This window comes from Papilio machaon, chromosome 13 (assembly GCF_912999745.1).
Source record: "Papilio machaon chromosome 13, ilPapMach1.1, whole genome shotgun sequence".
Taxonomy (NCBI): Eukaryota; Metazoa; Arthropoda; class Insecta; order Lepidoptera; family Papilionidae; genus Papilio; species Papilio machaon.
Genome location: NC_059998.1, coordinates 3,159,185 through 3,180,858, shown reverse-complemented (window position 1 = coordinate 3,180,858; position 21,674 = coordinate 3,159,185). Strand labels below are relative to the sequence as shown.

Genomic DNA, 21,674 nt, shown 5'->3' with positions numbered 1-21,674 from the left:
CGGTAAATTGTTCTTGATCTAGCTTTATAAGACCGCCAAAATTGTTTTGCAATTAAAAACAAGCTGGAAATATACAGCTCAGGTTGTAAATATATTTACAGTCGTATAATCTATATATTACATGTTCACGTTCTAGATAACGTTTCCGTTTCTTGTTATACTGTTCCGGTTCATATGATAATAATTAAGTCCAGTTTATACTTGTATTTCCGGTTTATACCAACACCGGATCTGGTAACACTAAATGTAAATGTGTTGCGAACTCTTTGTTTTTAGATATTAAATGTAAACATAAGGAATATTACATTCCCGATAAGAATAAGAACACAAACCATTTTGGTTCTATAAACACATTATTAAAATAAACGAAATATTGTTTCAATTTAAAAAATGAATAGAATTTTAATAAAACATTATTTTATTAAACTAATCTACGTAGATTTTTGGATCATTTATAATTTTAACAATAACTAATTATAATATTAAACAAATGAAACGATGCCTTTTTAATAATTAATTCGTTTGAATTGAAGATTGACAAATGTGGTAAAGAACTAATTTAATGACAACAGTAAAGACCTATAGCTTCAGGCATTTAGTAAAAGCGCGCTAAAAACGTGAGGTCGTTGGTATTTTATAATGTCATGTGTTGGAAAGTCCAATTAAGAAATGTCATATTCGGTAAAACATCCGTACGTCATGACACATTATAAATGTTCATACATCACCGAGCCCTTTGTAATGTTATACCTTTGCGTCAGATATTGAATGAAAGTTGACTTTCTACAAAAATAATGTCGTTATATTCATACCTTTGCACGTCAAAAACTATAGATATTTTGTCTGTCAGAAAGCCACCAAGATCAAAAACACTGCTAAATATTAAGTGTACACTAATGTCAAGGTTTGTTGAAACGTTGGCATATTTTAAATGCCATATATTGATAGTGTTTCTAGAATGATCTTATTTTTTATCTAAACATGTTTTTTTGACTGTAATATTTTCAATAAATGTATAAGGAACATCTTGCACATGTATTTGTTTTTTTTTTTTTTGGATTGTTATATAATTTTATAATAATAGACATTCTATATTAATTTAATCTTCTTTGTTTAGAGAAAGTAACAAAAATAAAGATCGAAGTTAGGCTAGTGGGAGGTTGTAAAGATCCTTGTGATAAACCAACTTACTGTGTAGATAATACAATGACAATGGTTTAATGTTATAATCTACACAGACGTACGCCTTGACGCGAGCTGGTGCGTCGGCCCCGACCGCGTTCCTCGGATCTACCTATACATCACCTTAATGCCCACCCACTTGTACTGTTCTCATGTAGGAAACATTCAATTACATTACCTTTAGAACTACAATTCTGCTTTCTTGAACTTGTGGCTTAATTCACAGCATTTTGTTGTACAAACATTTGTACTACCAGTTCATCTGTAGGCTAAGCTCTTTTAACAAACCTTACAATCATTTTCTGTTACAAAACAGAATACAATATTATCTTGTTGTTACAAGAGTCTTATAAAAGGAAATGTTGTCACCAGATAAAACGATTTATAGCCATTGATTGTAAAATGTAGATACTCGTGCTAAATTACACAAGCGAGGATATGTTAAAAGAAAGCTGTGTCAACGTGTCAATGCGGGCGCACAACAATATGACACAGTGTTGCGAACATAACTTTGCGAGATTACACGCATGTTTGCAATCGTTGCCTAACACAAAGCCATTAATTGACGATTCACCATACAATAAATACCAATAAGTTTTGTGAAACGCACCATTTGCTTTTAATTATTGACGCTTTCCGCTTTCTAATTATTATAATCAATTAAATCGGAAATACTTAGATGTCAATAAAAAAGGTACCTTATATTTTAAAGGGGGCCTTCAAAAGTAGAGTGAGTAGGCTTTTACTAAGCTAGTGCGTACTATCTTTAGATCGCATCAGCACTTAATATCAGATGGGATCCTGGTCGAGCGTTAGCTTGATCAATATAAAAAAATATGGCTGAACAACTGTACTTTATTTAAATTTTTTTTTACAAAATTTGAGAACACTTCTTCGAAGCCTTTATGTGGAGACCAAATATTAGTTTACTTTCAAATTTCTACGCCCCTGCAGTAGAATTCCCCTTAAGGAAGCCCTTATACAACACCAAAAAAATTTGAAATTTAAGTATTTACTATTGCATAAGCACAAGGCTGGTCACATAATTTCTATTACACAATTGTCTACGAACAATGTTCCTAAAATTTTTCACATTTGATGCAAGAGATAAAGTATAAATATTACATACATGTTGAATTTATCATTCGAATGTCAGTGCCTCTGAGGCAGTCATTGACACACAAGTTTTTGGTGTGGAGGTCACTAGCGGAAGTAATTTTAATTAGACACACAGACATACAAACATTGGCACCTTTATAAAAGTATTATTCACATCGTCTACGAACAAGGCATTGTTAAAATTTATTGATATTTGTATATATATTTAAAAAAACCAAACGGCTTAAAAAGAACATTGAATTACATTGCAATTTCGTGTGGAAAGTTGAACATTGGTCATTCCAAAATCATCTCGAAATAAACATATGTTTATAAACATACCATCTTCTTCTTCTTCAGTCCTTGACCTTATCCCATTTACTTGGGGTCGGCCTTCCTCGTTTTCGTTCTCCAATTAGCACGATCTTGCGCTTCGTCTGGTGATAAAAGAGCACTTTTCAGGTCTTTTTGAACCGTCGTCAACCATGTGGCGGGTGGTCGTCCACGTGTACGTTTCGTCGTAGGCATATTTAGGGCAAGCTTTATCATATGATCGTCTGGGCGGCGTTGGATGTGGCCGAACCACCGCAGACGTTTTTCTTTTAGTTTCTCAGTTATGGGCGCCACTTTAAAACTTCCTCTTATGTACTCATTTCGGATTTTGTCTAGCAGTGTGACATCCGCTGACCAGCGTAGCATGCGCATTTCTGTAGAGTGCAGCTTATTAAGATGGTGTTTATTTGTAGCCCAACATTCTGAACCATACATAATAGCGGGTCTAATTGCTGTTTTATACAGATGTCCTTTAACCTTAAGAGGCATTTTTCTATCGCACATTACGCCTGTGAGCTGTCTCCACTTCATCCATCCCGTTGTTGTTCTATGAGTAACATCTTTTTCGATTTTACCGTCATTGCTAATTATTGAGCCGAGGTATTTGAATTGTGTCACTTTAGGTATATGTGCACTTCCTATTGAGATCTTAATATTATCTGGGTCTGTGACATTGTCGAAAATGCAGGACATATGTTCTGTCTTGTTTCTACTGATTCTGAGCCCATTAGTCTCTAGCGCCTCTATCCAGTTGTTAAAATCTCTCTGGACTTCATGTTCGCTGTCCGAGATCAAAACAACGTCATCTGCATACAGGATGTTCCAAGGCAGTGGCTTTTGGCATGATTTAGTCAGGTGATCCATTGTCGTATTGAATAGTAGCGGACTGAGTGTGGAGCCTTGGTGTACGCCTACTCCAATTTCAAACAGTCCACCTCTACCTGCCGGACTTACGACTTGTGTTGTGACCGCTTTGTACATGTCCTGTATGAGATTTATGTAGTGCTCCGGAACCAATTGATGTCTGAGTGCTTCCCAGACTAAGTCACGAGGGACATGATCGAATGCTTTTTCTAGGTCTATGAAAACCATGTGTAAGTTACTCTTGTTGGTTTTAGCTTTTTCTAGCAAGATCCGAACCGTCTGTATCGCATCTGAAGTGCACTTTTTCGCTACGAATCCGCATTGATTTGGAGTTAGTGATATGATTTGTTTCAACCTGTTGTTTAGGATTCGTTCCCAGATTTTTAGTGTATGTGACATTAGTTTTATGGCCCTATAATTTCCGCATTCTCTAACATCGCCCTTCCCCTTATAAAACGGTATGAGGTAACTGTTACGCCAGGGATCTGGTATAGGCTCTCCTTGTATTATTTTATTAAACAAGATGTACAACCAAACTACTCCCTGATTTCCCAAGGACTTCCAGACTTCTGCTGGTATTTCATCTGGCCCTGGTGCTTTATTGTTTTTCATTTGATGTACAGCTCTTTTGATCTCTTCTGGGGTGACATTCGAAGGTGGCCCTAACACCGGTTTTGGCCTACAGTACTCGGTGTTTCGAGGATGGGAGACATTAAGAAGATGTTTGTAATATTCTGTCCACCTGTTTTTTATGGCTTCGTCATCCGTCAATAATTTACTATGTGTGTCATTTACGTACTTTACGCTTGTTATGTCTTTTGTACTGTTGTGGCGTGTTTTAGCTATTTTATGTATTTCTGACTCTGTTTTGGCCGACTCTAATCTGCTGTAAAAGTCAGAATTTGTTTCGGCCATTGCCACTGCAACAAGTTTCTTCGTGTGCTTTTTAGCGGTTTTGTACTTGTCGAGATCACCCGCGTCGCCACTCGACTGCCACACTTTAAATGCCTCTTTTTTTGCGGTAACAGCCGTTTTTATAGTTTGGTTCCACCACTCTGTTTCTTTGCTGGATCCCCGTTTGCTTCTTGTTCGTCCAAAGAGTTTTTCGGCTTTGCCTATGCAGATTTTCTCAAAGTTTAGCCACATTTCATTTGTCGTCATGTTTGTAGTGTCCATGGAACTTAGGTTTTCAGCTAGTTCCTTCGTGAACTGTTTCCCTATTTGTTCTTTTAATGATGTCCATTTAATTTTTGGTACTAAATTTCGATTAGTTCTAATGGGTTTCGGAAGTTTATATACAGCGATCAAAATCCTGTGTTGAGTAGTGAGTGATTCCCCAGGTATAACCTTACAGTCTCTGTAGAGTCCCAAATGTTTTCGTCTTGCTAAGATAAAATCAATCTGAGTTGCATTTCCTCCGCTTTTGTAGGTGATGAGGTGGGTGTCCCTCTTTTTAAAGAAGGTATTTATGATGGCTAGGTCAAACGTAGAAGCAAAGTCCATAATGGTTTCTCCTTCGCTATTTCGTCCGCCATAGCTGAATCCACCATGCCATCTTATCTCATTTGGGTTGTTCTTTCCAATGTGACCATTCAAATCTCCACCTAGGTGAATTGTTTCTTCTATCGGGATGCTTTGCAGAAGATTTTGTAGATCCTCCCAGAAGTTTTCTTTTTCATAAGTCGATGTACCCGCTTGTGGTGCATACGCTGATATAATATTGAAACACGGTTGTTTCTCGAAGGCTAGTTTTACTAAAATAAGTCTGTCACTTACACGTTCTGTTTTTATAAGTCTCTGTGTTAAATTTTGCGATAGTATAATTCCAACGCCATTTTTGTTGGCGGTCGTTCCGTTGTAAATAAGCTTGAACCCATTGCCTATCTGTCTTGATTTCGCACCCTTCCACCTGGTCTCTTGAACACAGCAAACATCTATTTTTCTTCTTTTAAGGACGTCACCAAGTTCGGCACTACGGCCCGTCATGGATCCAATATTCCAGGTTGCCAATCGCAATGATGTGCTTGTGTTGTTTTGACCGTCGCTTACGGGGTACGCCCTAGTATTTGACTTGCCACGACCGTCGCTTGAGGGGTACGCCCTAGCATTTGTGCTCATTCTCTTGTGTTGTGCTTTCATGATTTCAAAAACGGGGAAAAATTTAGCGGCTATGTTGTTTTACGGCCGGTTGCCACCTGACGCCAAGATACTTGTCCATCTCACTAGGACTATGAGCGCTGCCGTTGGGTCACTGGGACCTCTTCCGCCACCGGCTCGTATTACACCGTCGTACCTAACAGTGTAACTCCAACACGACCCGACACCCCAAAAATGTGAGGTTGGCTCAGTGTTAGGTATGCCTCTTCCGCCTGCTCCGCCGTACCGATGGATGCCATCCCCGCCTTCGCAGCCGTTGAGGACTTCACCCGTAACCCTGGGCAAGGGTTCCACGCTATACCCCGTGGCACTGGGTCCCTATCTATACTTCGCCACCAGCCCATTCCGGCCTACTAGAATGGATGGTGCCCACCCCCGCGACGAGGACGCGACAGACAGGAATTACTTCAGTGGAGAATAGCAGAAGATGTCTCTAATCCCCCTGAAGCCGGGTTAATGGACTCGTATTCTGCCCGAGCCCAAGGCGTTTATAAACATACCATATGTAATATAAATAAATAACGAAGAAATAAATAAACTTTTTATTGCCATTAAAAAGTACATAGTGATAAACACAGATACATTTTGATGACAAAACGAAGTGGCCCAGCTTAGCCGACACCAGTCCAAATGTGGTGACAAACTTTCAGCCATCTACAACATATTAACTTATTATTTAATTATACAAAACTGTATTTTTATTATTTAACTTTTATACTGAACTTTATACTGACTTTTTATCTTTTATACTGAAATCACAATGGAATGCTCATACCTATCTTATTAATATTATAAATTAGTTTATAGTTTAGAGGGATAGATGGATGGATATATGTTTCTAACAAAGTATCTCTGAAACGGCTGCATAAATCTCGCTGAAATTCAGCATAGATGTAGAACATAGCCGGGAAGAACACATAGGCTACTAAGTTTTTTTAATTCCACGTGGACATAGTCACGAGCAAAAACTAGTAACAAAGAAGAGTTTTGCTAAAGTAGTTATAACGAACATATCCATAATGACATAATAATCAGACATTGTTCTTAAACGCAGCTGCCGGATTCGGTAAATCGTCGAGACATCGGTTTCCAAATTTCAGCGGAACGCAAACAGGGAGAAACTTGTCGTTGCGTAACATCGCCTTCGCACATGCAATTGTTACTAGCACTTTCTTTGGTTAGACGCATGACTAAACCTTAGCTTGTCGGCGCTTTGTCCACAATATTATCTTACCTAATCTTAATACGATTTGAAGTTGTCGCGAGTTTATTTGCGGTTACCATTATTATAAATAATGTTTAGGAAATATCTAGGAATCACGTGAGTACTCGAATGTTTACTAATATATTTTCTTAAGATTTATGTTTGTAGAAATAGTAACTTTAGAATACATTACTCAGTTCCTACAGTGGTGGCCAAATAACAGTGCATATTCTTAAATTAATAAAGATGTTATTTCGAAATAAAGAAAGTAAGAAAAGAAATTAAATTCTTCGATGTTTATCGACTATGATAAAACTTGAAATTAGTTTCATATAAAAATTTATTGTACATAAATAGATAAAACTAATTTATCTTGAAGAATAGAGTAAGCGCAAGTACAAAAAAAGATTAAGAAAATTCCACAGCGGTAAGTGGTAAATCGTGTTGCAATGACGTCATTTATCGTGACCGACACCGCGGTGACGGATCGCACATCGATACCAACACTTCGCTAGCTATTCAAAAATGTAAGGTGTTATCACACGTGACTATGCGGATATAGAACACTACATACTACACTACTACATTTACAATATAGTTTACACACTACTTACACTTGGAAGTGGTTTTATTTATAATAATATATAAGATATCTGTTATCATATCATCATCATATCTTAAATGTCTGTTATCAAAGTCACCTTCAAATTCCTTAAATGAAATTTGCGCTCTACGTTAGAATTTATAATCTACTTAAGGCTGGAAATGTGAAATTGTATTAAGAGAAGAAATACATAAATTTCACGTGGGAACACTCAACGAATATGTCAACTGGATGATAACAACATGCCTTATAAGCAGAGCCATGGGTGGAAGATGATATCTTTAAGATTCAAAAGAATAAACTATGAAATTGTTACTGTTTGTAATTTACTTAGTCGTTAGTAGTACGTCTAAATAGCCAGGTGTACGGAAGCGTCTCGTTTTCCTGTCCATTACGATGATGTGAGGTCGGCATGAGGCCGCGAGAGTCAGCTTCAAGGCGAGCACTAGGACCACTTACCCGTTCCGCTCGACGACATTGTTCGTATTCATTACATTTACGAAAAGGAAATAACTACCATTAGACATTCCAAAACATATCTACAGTCGTCGACCATGGTCCCTTTAAGATAATAAAAACTTGACATTTTTATAAGTAATACATTGTGTATACTTCATATTTTATAATTAATAATTAAGATTTCATTGTTATATTTAATTAATTCTCCCATAAACACAGAAACTCAAAAGTAAATAATATGACTAAAATAAGTCCGTATAATTAGAACCCATTATTGCTAATGCAATAGGATTAATTGGCTAGAGTTGTATCAAGTGGCCAAGAATTAAATACAATTTAATGCAGAAAGCAGAAAGTCGTGCAGAAAGTCGTATACTGCAATAAATACTGCTTATAAAATATCATCATCATCAGCTCACTATACATCCCTACTAAAGAGCTTGGAGCCTACTCTAAGTTAGGGTCGACTAGGCCATAGTCAACCACGCTGGCCTAGTCTGGTTGGTTGACTTCACACTCTTCGAATTTCTTCGCAGATATGAGCAGGTTGCATAACGATGTTTTCCTTCGTCGTAAGAATGTCGAATAAATGTAAATCGTAAAAACCATTGGTATGTGATAGGGTTCGAACCCAGGACCTGCATTACAAGTCAAGTGCTTAGCCCCTGAGACAATATAAAATATCGCAGTCGGAAATGTTACAAAGGTGTAATCGACTCAAGTGATATTTTAATGGAAAGTTACTTTTTTCTTATTATGCACGTAATTATTACGATTGTAATAAAATCGGGTCAAGTTCCAGTAGTTGTTTTCGACTTCAAGCCGTCATGAAAATAACAACTGGTTATTTAAATTCTGATATGTTTCGTGATACAAAAAGGATTGTATGATAATAACCTTGAATAGTGTCTTCTTTGATATTTATTTTTTTATTGTCCTTATATTTATTTAATACTAGCTGTCGCCCACGACTCCATCCGCGCAAAATTAAAAAACTTTATAATCAGACTATGTTCAATATCTGTGTTAACTTTCATCTAGATCCGTTGAGCCGTTCCGTAGATACCTTCAAAAAAACGTCCATCCATCTATCTAAACATTCGCATTTATAATATAAGTAAGATAGCTGTTGTCCCAGACACCGTCCACACGGAATAACAAAAAAACTTTATTAGTTGTCTATGTGTTCTTATTGACTTTGTTCTACATCTATGTCACATTTCATCGAGATCCATTGAGCAGTTCTAGATGTACCTTCAAACACCCATCCATCCATCTAAACATTCGCATTTATAATATTAGTATGATACAGGTATATCTGTGCTGTATATCTAAAAAGGTTTACATTTTCGATATATTATGCACATTATACATGGTTTCATTACCAATTCAATACTATATTAACATTCACTATCTTCAAAAACTTTTCAAGTTTTACAATAAATACATAAATGGTTTACATTCTATCGTCTTCTATCTAGAATCTACAATATACAGAATAGAATACAATACACAGGTTATTAATCGTAAATATTGTAAGACAAGATTTTTTTTTCTACTTTACAATTTTATAATTTAAAATTTCACGGATACAGCTCTTCGTTTAAGCATAACGTTATTTAAAAATCATTAAATTAATTAAAAATTATTTTTACAAATCAAATTAATTAAGTTTCATTTCAATTAAATTTCTAAATTATAAAACGTACTTAATATATGTCAACGTTATTAAATTAAATTTTTTCATGAAAAAAAAATAATTTTTAATTTAATTTAAATGTAATTATAATTTTAACGTAAAATTCCTGTTCCTACATGACATCATTAGAACGTAACAGCCTTCGAGCTGCCCCGTAATTATTTAACAATTTCATAAGCATTTGACGTTATAAAGGTAATATGCCTCTAAGCTTTAATACTATCCGCAAGGTGAATTCGTAAATACATATACTTGTACATAGAAGATATTATAATTGACCTTAATAACTGATGCTTTTAAATTCCATGAGTGTAAAACAAAATAATGATTTAAGCCGTACACCAAGTTTATTAAACGAATCTCCACCGTAAAATTCTGAATTTAAGTTTATTCCAAGTAGCCAAAACAAATTTTAAAAATAAAATGTGTTCACATAATTTTTTGTGTCTGTAAAATAGTCTATTAAGTTTAACATTAAGCCATTTAACATTAAAAAAACTTACTTCATTTGTTTCCTAAATATCATATAAGTAGTGAACCTTGCGCTAATTTTTAAACCTAATTTTAATTTAAACAAAAACTGTTCATTATACAGGCTGTTAACAAAGTATTTAGAGCGTCAAAGAGTAATTAAAATGTTAAACCATTAAACCTGTAGGCTAATTGTTTTTTAAAAGTAAAAAATTTAATTAAATACACTTTACTACTTACCTTCACACGACATAAGATAATCTTAAACACCTTTACAACTATATCGTCTGCATAAAAACACAACAGACATTTGGTTACTTGACTATTCATTTCAAGTTTATTCTTTAATCCAAGTTAAGTACCTCAATGATTTAGAAACTCATGCGGGATTTTTATTACTTGTGGTTTATAAAAAAATAACTATAGTACAAAACTTAAGATGCTCCAAAAACCCAATGCTCAAGAGTGGACTGACAGGCTGATTATAATGATGAATTTTGTATTACAAATGGCCTGTTCCGAAAATTATGTAAAGTTGTTGCAAAAGTTTTATCTTAAAATCTTTTTTTTTTATAAGAGAAGGGGGCAAACGAGCAGCGGGATCACCAAGGTGTTCATCGACGCCCATGGACATCTGCAATACCAGAGGAATCGCAGATGCTAATATAATAAATGCGAAAGTTTAAATAGATCGATGAATGAATGGAAGGATGGATGGATGTTTGTTTGAAGGTATCTACGGAACGGTTCAACGGATCTTGATGGAAATTAGCATAGATATAGAACATGCTCTAGAAGAACACATAGGCTACTTATTACGTTTTGTTAATTCCGCGTGGACGAAGTCGCGGGCGAAAGCTAGTCGTTTATAAATTTACGTTTATTTGAATTCATATTAATACACACTATACATACATATCACGACGACACATTTTAAGGCACTTCAATTCCTTACAATCGATATGAAATAATGTTAAGAGGAATCAACCAACTACGAAATCTATCACTTGATTTTGGCACTCGTATAACTGGAGTTATCTAGCATACCATGTGAGAATATGGATGTATTTCATTGGGGAAATGTGTACGCATACGAGTAGTATATATCAATGGCCACTGACTGTTGTTAACGTATTGTGAGATTTCACAATCAGCCTCGGCTGCGGTGACTCAGCGAGTATTTAGCGATCACAACTCACCCACCGATGTCCTTAAATTGACACTTCATTTAAATGTAATCATGAACAACATGTAGTAGATTAGCAATAGATAAATAGATAGAGCAATGTTATTTTCTATAGCACTGTATCCAGAGCTGGGCATTAACTCGTTAATCCGTTAATCGTTAATTAACGAAGTTAACATTTTCCTTAACGGATTAACTTTTAAGTTAAATTCAAAAAGTGTTAACGCTCTTGTTAACTTCCGTTAAATTTCACTTCCGTTAATTTAGTCCGTTAATTGTAACAATAGACACTTATTGACGTGTTGTCATTTTATTTAAATTATGCATCAAGCTACATTCGTAAGTTCGGCTATGTTCGGGGACCGTCGGCGAGTCGAATGGTGACCGAGAACGAGAGTGAACGAGAACGAGCGAGTGTGATGCATGTTATACAATACACCAAGCGGCCGGGAAAGACGTGATCAAAAGAGTACCGCAGAATCCTTGTTAGAAAATAGTGACGACTTAACCAAACTTACCTCTATCAAATATTGCGAAGTTTAGGCGCTAGACACCTTCAAAGTTTTTTAATTATTTCACATTTACACAAATATCTCGAAAAGTCTATATTACATTTTATTCACATTAAAACTGGTTTTCATTTATTTAACATCACTTTTTTTTAGAACATGATTTTGTTATAAAACCAACATAAGGTACGAAAGTACTTTATTCTAAATACAATAATTGTACACTTATATATATAGATAAACACTGCGTTGAATTGCAATCAAAATAATCAAGTGTGCATAACTCTTCAACGTCGTAACTAAATTACAACTAAACTTTGTTGGCGACGAATATGTTTATTTTAATATTGAAGTTTAAAGACAGCAAAAAATATAAAAAAAAATCGTTTATGGTTCATTTGAAAAAGCGTACAAATAGGATTTTTTTGTCATTGCGTAGATAAGAAACAAACAATGAAAAATAAATTTAAAAACACGAAAGACGAAATGTGCACGCAATAAACATTCCTCAAAAACAAAAGGGATTAAGGTGTTTATTACCGTCGTTTGTTTTTTTTGGGGCTTCTTCATAGTCAACGAAAAATAATTTTGCATTTTAAAAATATGAACAAAGGATTAAGTGGACAGCCCGCACACAGAATGCGATAACGAACTCGATGGATTTATGGCCCCAACCCTTCTAATGGTCGGGGATGCACGTGCGCTGCACAAAGACAATAGCGAAGATAATTTGTTTGTTTACAAAAAAAAAGTATACGATAAAACGAGAAAGAATGAGGAAAAAGATAAAATAATTATGTTAGTGAAATAATGTTAAATTGTGTTATACTAAAATTAATATATGAAATGTCGTCGGCACAAGTGACCTTTACAATAACATAAAAAACAATCTCAAACAAAAAGCACTGAAAAGTAACAAAATAATGTCATGAAAACCCTCTAAACTCTAAAGAAAGTTCTCTTCTTTCTTGTAACATTTATTGTATAATTATTGTTATTTCGCAGTCGGTGTCGGCCGAAGTAAATAGGTGACATTTTATATTTGAGATGTATTAAACATACTTACGTTTATGTCTCTTCTTACTGCATTTTATTTGAGATTGATATTCTTTTGAATATTACCATAATACGAGTATGTCTCACTGTTTAATAGAAAACTTGTGTTGTCTAAATTTAGTTAGTTCTCTAATTCCGTGAAGTTGGATGGTCGATAAAAAAATGACTGAAAAGGTCAATTGTCCATCATTGTCAGTGAAGTATATAAGTGTGTGTAACTAGTGCATGCTATGTCATTAATATCGTACAGGCAGTAGTACATCACCCCAATCGTCAAAATTTTATTTGAGTATATTATATAACTAAACTATAGATAGGATTAGCGCTCGCCCGAGATTTCGTAAGCGCAGTAAAAAAATAGCCTAAGTTCTATAGAAAGTCTTGACAAAATCAGTCCATATGATTCGGAGATTATTCGTATGGCCATTTCCCGCTTGCGCCCTATATTCGTAATATAAACCAAAATTAACTTTAACTGTTAACTTTAACTTGCGTTAAATTTTCTTAAATTAAACGCTTTAACGATTAACGAAGTTAAATTTTTATTTAACGAATTAACGATTAACGAAGTTAACTTTTTGATTAACTGTGCCCACCTATGACTGTATCAAATTAACTTTACAAAGCGACTATTTGTAACATAATTCGGAACATATATAATGTCATCAATGGGTATAAGAAAACTATTCTTTCCACATTACTTAAAATTTAATGTACTATAATTTTAATTTGTAAAACTTCAGAAAGATTTAAATTGCATCCTAAGCATATTTCTATTTATAAAAGAATACAAAAAAAATGTTCACGTACCCTTAAAAAAGTCATGTCAACAGTCGTTTTTAAATCTCTTAAACTCATCCGTACGTGTTGGAAATTGTAAAAATCTCTTTGAATCGACCGCGATAACAAATCAACACTTTTACAAGAAGTACACAGCGTCATTTTTTAATCTTGATCTTTGATGTTTGAGAGGCTTTTCTCAGAATATTGTAAGTTTAATATACTTTTACAAAGTTAAAATTCATGAATACAAACTTTGTTTCATATCTTAAACCCATTAAATTCTCTTTTATTAAAGATATCATATATCTTTATCACAAGACCTGGATTTTCCAGATGATGAACCAGGATTTATTCAACGTAACAACAAACAATAAAGCTTTTTATTACTCACTTGCCCTCCATATCTTCGCATCCTGTGGAAAAACCCGAAGCTAAACGCTGAATATGCACGAATGATAGCAATTAATTTACAATCCAAATACCACTTGCTTTTTTATTTATTAAAATTACAAATTATATAAACTATAAATGTTAACGATCTAATTAAAAAATCTGTTACAACTGTCACATTTGACAGTTCCGTTTAAAAACAAGAGGTATTTAAAAAAAATCGAATTGCGCTAAAACTACGACTACTTGCATACATAAGCATGTATTTATCGTTGACGATATAGTTTTTTTATTCAGATGAAATCTACTTACTACCTAGCTTAGCTTTTCTTCGTAACATTAGACCTCTCTTACTAATATTTAATTATTATTTATGTTTTCTATTTTCTATCGGAATTGATAGGTGTCGCAATCATTAACTTTCTACAACTTTAACACAAAGATATTATGATTTTCGCTTTATTTTTGTATTGTTTTTTATTTCTTTGTTTAAATCAAGTATGTAATCAAAATTAACGCTTACTTAACTGCCAAGATTTGATATATTTAAATTTTTCTTTAAATATGTAAGATAATGTAACATTTATCACTTCTGTGTGTTTAAGGTCACGGATTTTGTATTAGTTGGTTTGAGTTCATTTAAACCTCTTAATGTACAGTGTGACCTTTCGTTAGTTCTTTTTACACGCATGTAATAGTTAAGTTTATAATGATGTTAGTTATTTTCAAAACAATGTTGCCTGTCGTAGTTTATGTTTTTTATAACTTAAACATTTAAGTATTATGCAGAGGTTTTACGCTTTAAGATATTGGGAATTCTTGTTAAATTTGTTTTAATACAAATCTCATCGTAAAGCGAATCAATTTTCAAAAATATTATGACAAAAATTATTTTCTTATCAACATTATTGAAATAATTAGTTTTTTAGAGTAGAAATTTAATACTTTCAAAACTTTAACGTTGCGTTGGTGAGAAGATCTCCTGTAAACATTTTTTAACTTGCGAAGAACATTTCACTATGTGTTTAATTCATTGCGTAAAAAAATGTCTTTTGATTGACATACACCTACTGAAGTTATTCGGTACATGATTATGACAATAAATAAATGACAAGTGACAATCAATTTGATATTCGAGATGCGTTGAAATTTCTTTTAAGCATATTGTATTCTTTAACATTATTGATGGACGTATAATTCCAACCTCTCCGCGCTCGAGGCATTGTTTTTAAAGTAGGTTAGGTTTAGCTTTCAAATAAAATGTCTATAATACAAGACATACTTCTGCTACTGTGTATAATTTATAATTATTACAAAATGTTATCAGATAAACGATCGAAGTTTAATAGTATTCGAAAGGTTTATTAGTAACAATTTTAGTGAGTACCAAATAATAGTTTGTCATAGTAAAATTGTCATACAAGTAGTAAATGAATATGTACTAACAATTACTAACATAGATTAATTTGCACTCTATCAAAAGAGACATTACCCATTCATATGTTAAATGTCAATATTTAATTATTTCGTAGCATCGCAGCTATTTCGTAAAGATGAAGTAAAAGTAGGAAGCAAGACTTAATATTACATTTATAAATCATTAGATGCCTGCGACATGGTCTTCGTGGAAGTAGAACTTAAAAAAACTCTCCTCTCTCCACTCGACTCTCCACTGCTCAGTCCTCCAGATCGATTTCATTCGTCATTTTAGTTGTAACTCCCTTATTAATCATGTCAATGGGTACTAAATTACCAAGTATTATTAAATAGCTGGATGAGTACTACCACAGATAATACATTATCCCAGTACTGCCAACCAATGGAACTAAAAATGGTAGGTGTTAAGTGGAACTGGTATATTTGACTATTTATAGTTCGTATACTAGAGTGTATTTCCTCGAACCGTGAGATAATATCTATAAAAATTGGGGTTTCAAGTTGTCTCAATATTCACCTACTTTCAAACAATACATGCAGTGACACGGTTGTTTTAACTGATCACTATCAGATGATTGTCAGTGAACACATATCTTAACAATTGCGTCAACCATGTGTTGTGATTATGAGGACATACTCTCAATGATTTTTTTAAAATTGCATATGAATTACGATTGTCAAATAGTTCATATTTAAATCCGGAAACACCACTTACATATATCCTCAATGGCTTGTAGGTACACCTTATCTGATATCTTATCACTGGATCGATGTTTTGCTTTGTTGAATATTTAGCTTGCAATGATGATTAAAGTTGTATATTATTAAGGTCACACCTGTCAAATAAATTACGCGTTATTTACTCGGAAATGTCACATTTAATTCGTCGTTTTTGTTTGTATCTGTAACTGCCTAACATACAATTTTCAAGATTCATCGCAATCGGTTCTTTACCTCTCACATTAAAGTCAAAAATAATGTTAACATAGTTGTTGCACCTTGAATAAGAATCCTATCGACTAATATGAAATCGTGTGCCGAGATTAAACGATAATATCCACAACCGCTCAATTAGTTGAAAATCTCACGACGACCTTCTGATTAAAAGGAAGTGACTATAGATTAATATTTTACGCTTGGCTCAGTCTGACCGCAGTAACATTAAATAGAAAGGTCATCGAGTTAATATGTTATGTGTGTGGCGCGGAACTTCCGACATATACAATACTTTATTAACATCCACTTAAACACGTATAAACAAATATAAGTTTTGAACATAAAAATAGTAGAATAAAAAAGTAAAGTAATGTATTCATTTAACTTTTATTATTATTTATGAGATAATATTGTAAATAAACCATATGTTAATTATTTCAATGAAAACCCTATACTTATACAAAAACAGTCGAGAAAAACATGCATTTATTTGACATCCTTATGTATTATACTTACAAAGTTATCATTATTTTGCTTTTTGCTTACAACCTTTACATCCGGCTCCATTTTTTACTTCGCGCACGTCAATTCGTGACCATCGGTGTTACTTTAACTTAAACTTTTATTTAACCACAAGTGCGCCTTAACCCATGAGCTACCGACGCTCTTGATTTTGACTTTGTTTCTATTATCTACTATCATCCGCGACTCTTAAAAAAACGTAATATGTGTTGTTGTGCTTATGTGTTCTTCCAGACTATATTCTACATCTGTGCCAAATTTCATCAAGATCCATTGAGCCATTTCGGAGATACCTTCAAACAAACATCCATCCATCTATCCATTCATCCATCTATCCATTCATCCAAACATTTGCATTTATAATATAAGCAAGATAACATATTATGTCATAGTTTTAATTCCAATTTAATATTATTCTTTTGATGTACAAGTTAGTCATTTTTGTTTTTCAATTACGAATTATCTAACTTACTACTTAAGTTGTTTAAACATTGTTGTTTCTGTCTCTGATATAATAAAAACTATAAAAAATTCTGTATCCTTAGTACAATATTTTAAAATGAAAGAAGATAAGACAAGATAATTTCGTAGAACACAAACTTCATGCTGTTAATCATGTTCTTCTAAACGATTTAAAATTTCATCACGACAAAATGTTGTGCGCGTGTGCTCGCATGTAGTCCTGGAACGTGCAGTCCCGCACGCGGACCTCACGCGCTTACATTATGTATTCTTAGATGCCACAAACATCTAGAAATTGGCTTTCATTTTTCTTTCTATTAGTCATCATAAAATTATCTCACTCTATATTTTAATAAACACTACTGACATAGTTACAACCTCCAAGAAATAGTAGAAGCGTTTATTAAAACGAAAAGCGAACGCCGAATTTGCTTCACAAAAGATTCAATATGACAATGAGCTTAGCTGCTAAATTAATTGCTGAAAAAATTTCATGCCAGATATATATCATTTCGACCAATGCACTTTAGCGGATTGTCCTTTCGGACAACGGTCGTATCAATGTTTTATTAATCGATTAAAATAAGTTTATACTTGTGTACCGGAGACGAGGCAAACGAGTGTTGCCAGTGAGCGACAAAGGCATAGCCAGATAAGCCGCGGTACGTGAGTCGCGGCCGCAGGAACCTTGAGCGTACATAAACCGAGAATCGACAGCAGAGCTCCTTCCCGCCATATAATAAAGCGCTCAGTCCGCCCCAAGCCTTTGCCGAAACAACACGTTTGTTATAATCCTTGATCCTAAACCGACAAACGAACAATGAATCCCGAACGATCACTTAACTAACTCACAGTGTCCGATAATGAAGTGAAATAAACATATAACATAGTGTTTGTGATGTATTGTGCTAACGACAGTGTCATATTAGGAGTTAATTGAAACAAATTAAAAGGTAGGTAGCTTTTTAAAAATTCTATGCTAATCTTAACAGAACTACATATTTTGTCATTGCTATGAAACCAGATTTTTAATATAAGTAAGTGTAAGATTTTATTATTGGTTCAAGGTAGGCAAAGACTTGTGTTAATTATAATAAAATAAAAAAAACAGTTTAATTGCATGCAAAAAAACAAAGTATACAAATTCATATTACAAAAACTTTAGTCACGATGTCCAATTGAGTGGAAAAATATATTTTTAATGTAAATCAAATACCAAACATCACTAACCTATTTTTTTTTATTTAACATATTTGAATTAACTATGAAGACTTCTGCTATACATCTAAAAATACATATTTAAAGTTTAATATTCTCTTAAGCAACAATAATAAAAAATTGAGGGTAAACGAAAAAAAATTCTACACAACTTATGAATGTTATTTTGGAGAAACCTTCAAAACGTTTGTATAATTGAGAAAACCAATGGACAGTTGTTTTGGAAAACTAGGTTACAAACAAAAGCACTATTTAACACACTTGTTATACGATCTAGTTAAATACTGACCTTTATTTGCAAAACTATTTATATGTTACTGATATTTCCTTCTTATATGTGTAACAGCCTTATTTTCTGCGTTTAAAATTATCCTTGTTAATATCATACCTCCCCTTCTCATAGTTTTAAATATTTTCAAGAAACTATGAATATTATTCTAGTGATCAAAGGTCACCAAATCACCCTATGAGTAATTCGAACCCTATCTCATTTTAATGACTTTATTCACACGTTTATGTGAAAAATCACATAACTAATTAATTGAGAAACATGAAAATTACTAAATGACAATAATAATTTACAAGGTTTTTGTTAAGAAGTGCTTAGATTAATTTACAAATAGAATCAAAACATTTAACTTCAAAAATGAGATAGTGTCGAAAAGAAATTGAAGGTAGCAACGAATATCATAAACAAGTGCTAAAGTCTGTTAACAGTGTTGCCATATTTATTGACACGCTATTTCCTCACAGTGCAAAAACATTGTGTAACTGCCGGGTACGTCGGACGACGCCGGAAATCAAATATTTTCAATGCCAATCGTTTTATATGGAATTGAACCTTCGATTTGCGTAAACGAATTTGATGAAATATTTCACGTCATTTCATAACATTTTATACTATTTCAAATGTTTTCATAATGTTAAGTTACTATATTATAACCATTACAGGTCACAAACAAAAATGCTATGCTCGTTAAATTGATATAATTTTACCTGTGTGTCAGGTGCCTTATATTATGTACGACATCACAATGACCAAAATAAAAACAAAAAATGCATCTTTTTCGCCGTATCTATGTATCTTTCCCTATAAAGCTGCATATACACCTTCATTATTAACTGCAGTTATAATTGAACAGTTGGACTGTACAGATAAAATTTTCATGTATTAGGAAAACTAGGAACTGAGAGTTTAACCGAGTGTTAAAATTTCGACTATTTCAGTTAAAACTGAATGCTAGTAGGCTTAAGTCAGACCTTAATTGCCGATCGAGGCAAGTATTTGATTCAATTACCAAATAAATATAATTTCCTAATGCTTCTACAGACATACAAACGTGTTGTTTTTATTATATTTATTGGTAAAATAAAATGTGTTTCAAATAAATTACCTCATCGATTAAATCTAAACATGACTAGTTACTATATATTGTTAAAATATTATAAGTCAATATTACCTTAGAAATCCACTGCTTTGTAGTCTCTGTTTTGTTAAAGAGAACTAAAGCGATGATAAAAATGCATTGATACAAGTTTCACAACAGTGGAATTCTTCGGTTACTAGTACTACTCGTATAAAACTTTAACACACATTGTAAAATTCATTAAAAGGGATTATAGCAAGAAGTGAAAATACGAGAAAAGGAAATTTTGAAGTTTGAGATATTATTTTAAAGTAGTGTGAAAGTATTTGTAACATCAATAGTTGGCTCAACATGTCTGCAAGGAATACAATCAATCTTCTTTAGTCACACATTATCGCAATACTGTTCTTTGATGCGCACACAATAACTGCATCTTACCAACACTTATAATCTTTGTCAACTCATAATGAAATATCAAAACGTTATAGGAGTACATCAAAAAATGTGCCTTTATTGTTGAACGGTCCAACATTATTACCATACTCCTTTATTTCTTTTCAATTAGTCGCTAGGTGGAAAATGGTTATCAGTACCTCTCGTGGGAGGCTTACCTTTCTTTAATCTTACTAATATTAAAAATGCGAACGTTTGGATGGATGGATGGATGGATGTTTGTGTAAACGGCTCAACGGATCTTGATGAAATTTGGCACAGACGTAGAACATAGGCTGGAAGAAGACATAGGCTATTTACAGAGCTGGGCATTAACTCGTTAATCCGTTAATCGTTAATTAACGAAGTTAACATTTTGCTTAACGGATTAACTTTTAAGTTAACTTCAAAAAGTGTTAACGCTTTTGTTAACTTCCGTTAAACTCAACTTCCGTTAATAAAAGTCCGTTAATCGTTAAATTAGAAACTTGGAGACGTGTTGTCATTTTGTTTAAATTACGCGCCATTTCACGCTCGTAAGTTCAGCTATGTTGGGCGACTGTCGGCGACTCGAATGGTGAACGAACGAGTTGATAATTGATATAATATGTGAAGTTCGCGTGCAAGTGTGATGCATCAGAGCGTCCGGGAAAGACATGACCAACAGAAAAAGAAGGTTCGAAATAGTATATTTCATTACGAGTATATAAAAGCACGAGTATGTAATAGCCCATATTCCGAACGCTCTTCGTCCCTGCAATACGCCACTCTTTGAGCAACTGTATTAAAACACTTTTTACTCGTGCTTTTTCTTTAGCTGTTCCAAACTCGTGCGTTCTCTTTCCCAACTGTCAAAATAATGTCTATTAAAAAGTAAAAAACAATCGCGAAGTTTTTACAAAAAAATAAATCATTGAAGTTTTTATGATTCATGCAAATATTTCTAAAAAAGAAGCTCCTAATTTGTTACAATATCAGATTTAATGATTTGATTCAATGAATTAGGTTCGGTTTCATTTTATTTAATCTCATTAAATTTCATTTTCATTTCATATTGATAAAAATAATCTACTGAAGACTTGGTTGTTTGAGCATAGTTCCCTTTGCCTTCCCAGAATGGGTGAAGAAAACAAAAAAAATCTCTGTTTGTATTCTTTTACGGTTGGCGCCATTTTCAAACATTTTAGTTAGTTGAGTTTATTGTGTTTTTAATATTCTATTAAATTGTTTCATTTTTCGCAACTATATTAAAAATAGTTGTTTACTACACGTGCGGAACTGTCATTACAACTTATTCCAACTGTC

General features: G+C 33.4%; 1 protein-coding gene across 3 annotated transcripts in view; it reads left to right on the top strand.

The window, feature by feature from the left end:
• Positions 1-21,674, top strand: part of LOC106717808 (dual oxidase maturation factor 2) — a 39,231-nt gene that overhangs the window by 1,093 nt on the left and 16,464 nt on the right. For 2 of the 3 annotated variants that reach the window (XM_014511729.2, XM_014511727.2), the window contains exon 1: positions 17,984-18,305. The exons of the other annotated variant lie outside the window; for it this stretch is intronic. The gene's annotated coding sequence lies outside the window, so the exon portion shown is untranslated. Of the gene's footprint in view, positions 1-17,983; positions 18,306-21,674 lie in introns of those variants that run through there. 3 annotated transcript variants of the gene reach the window in all.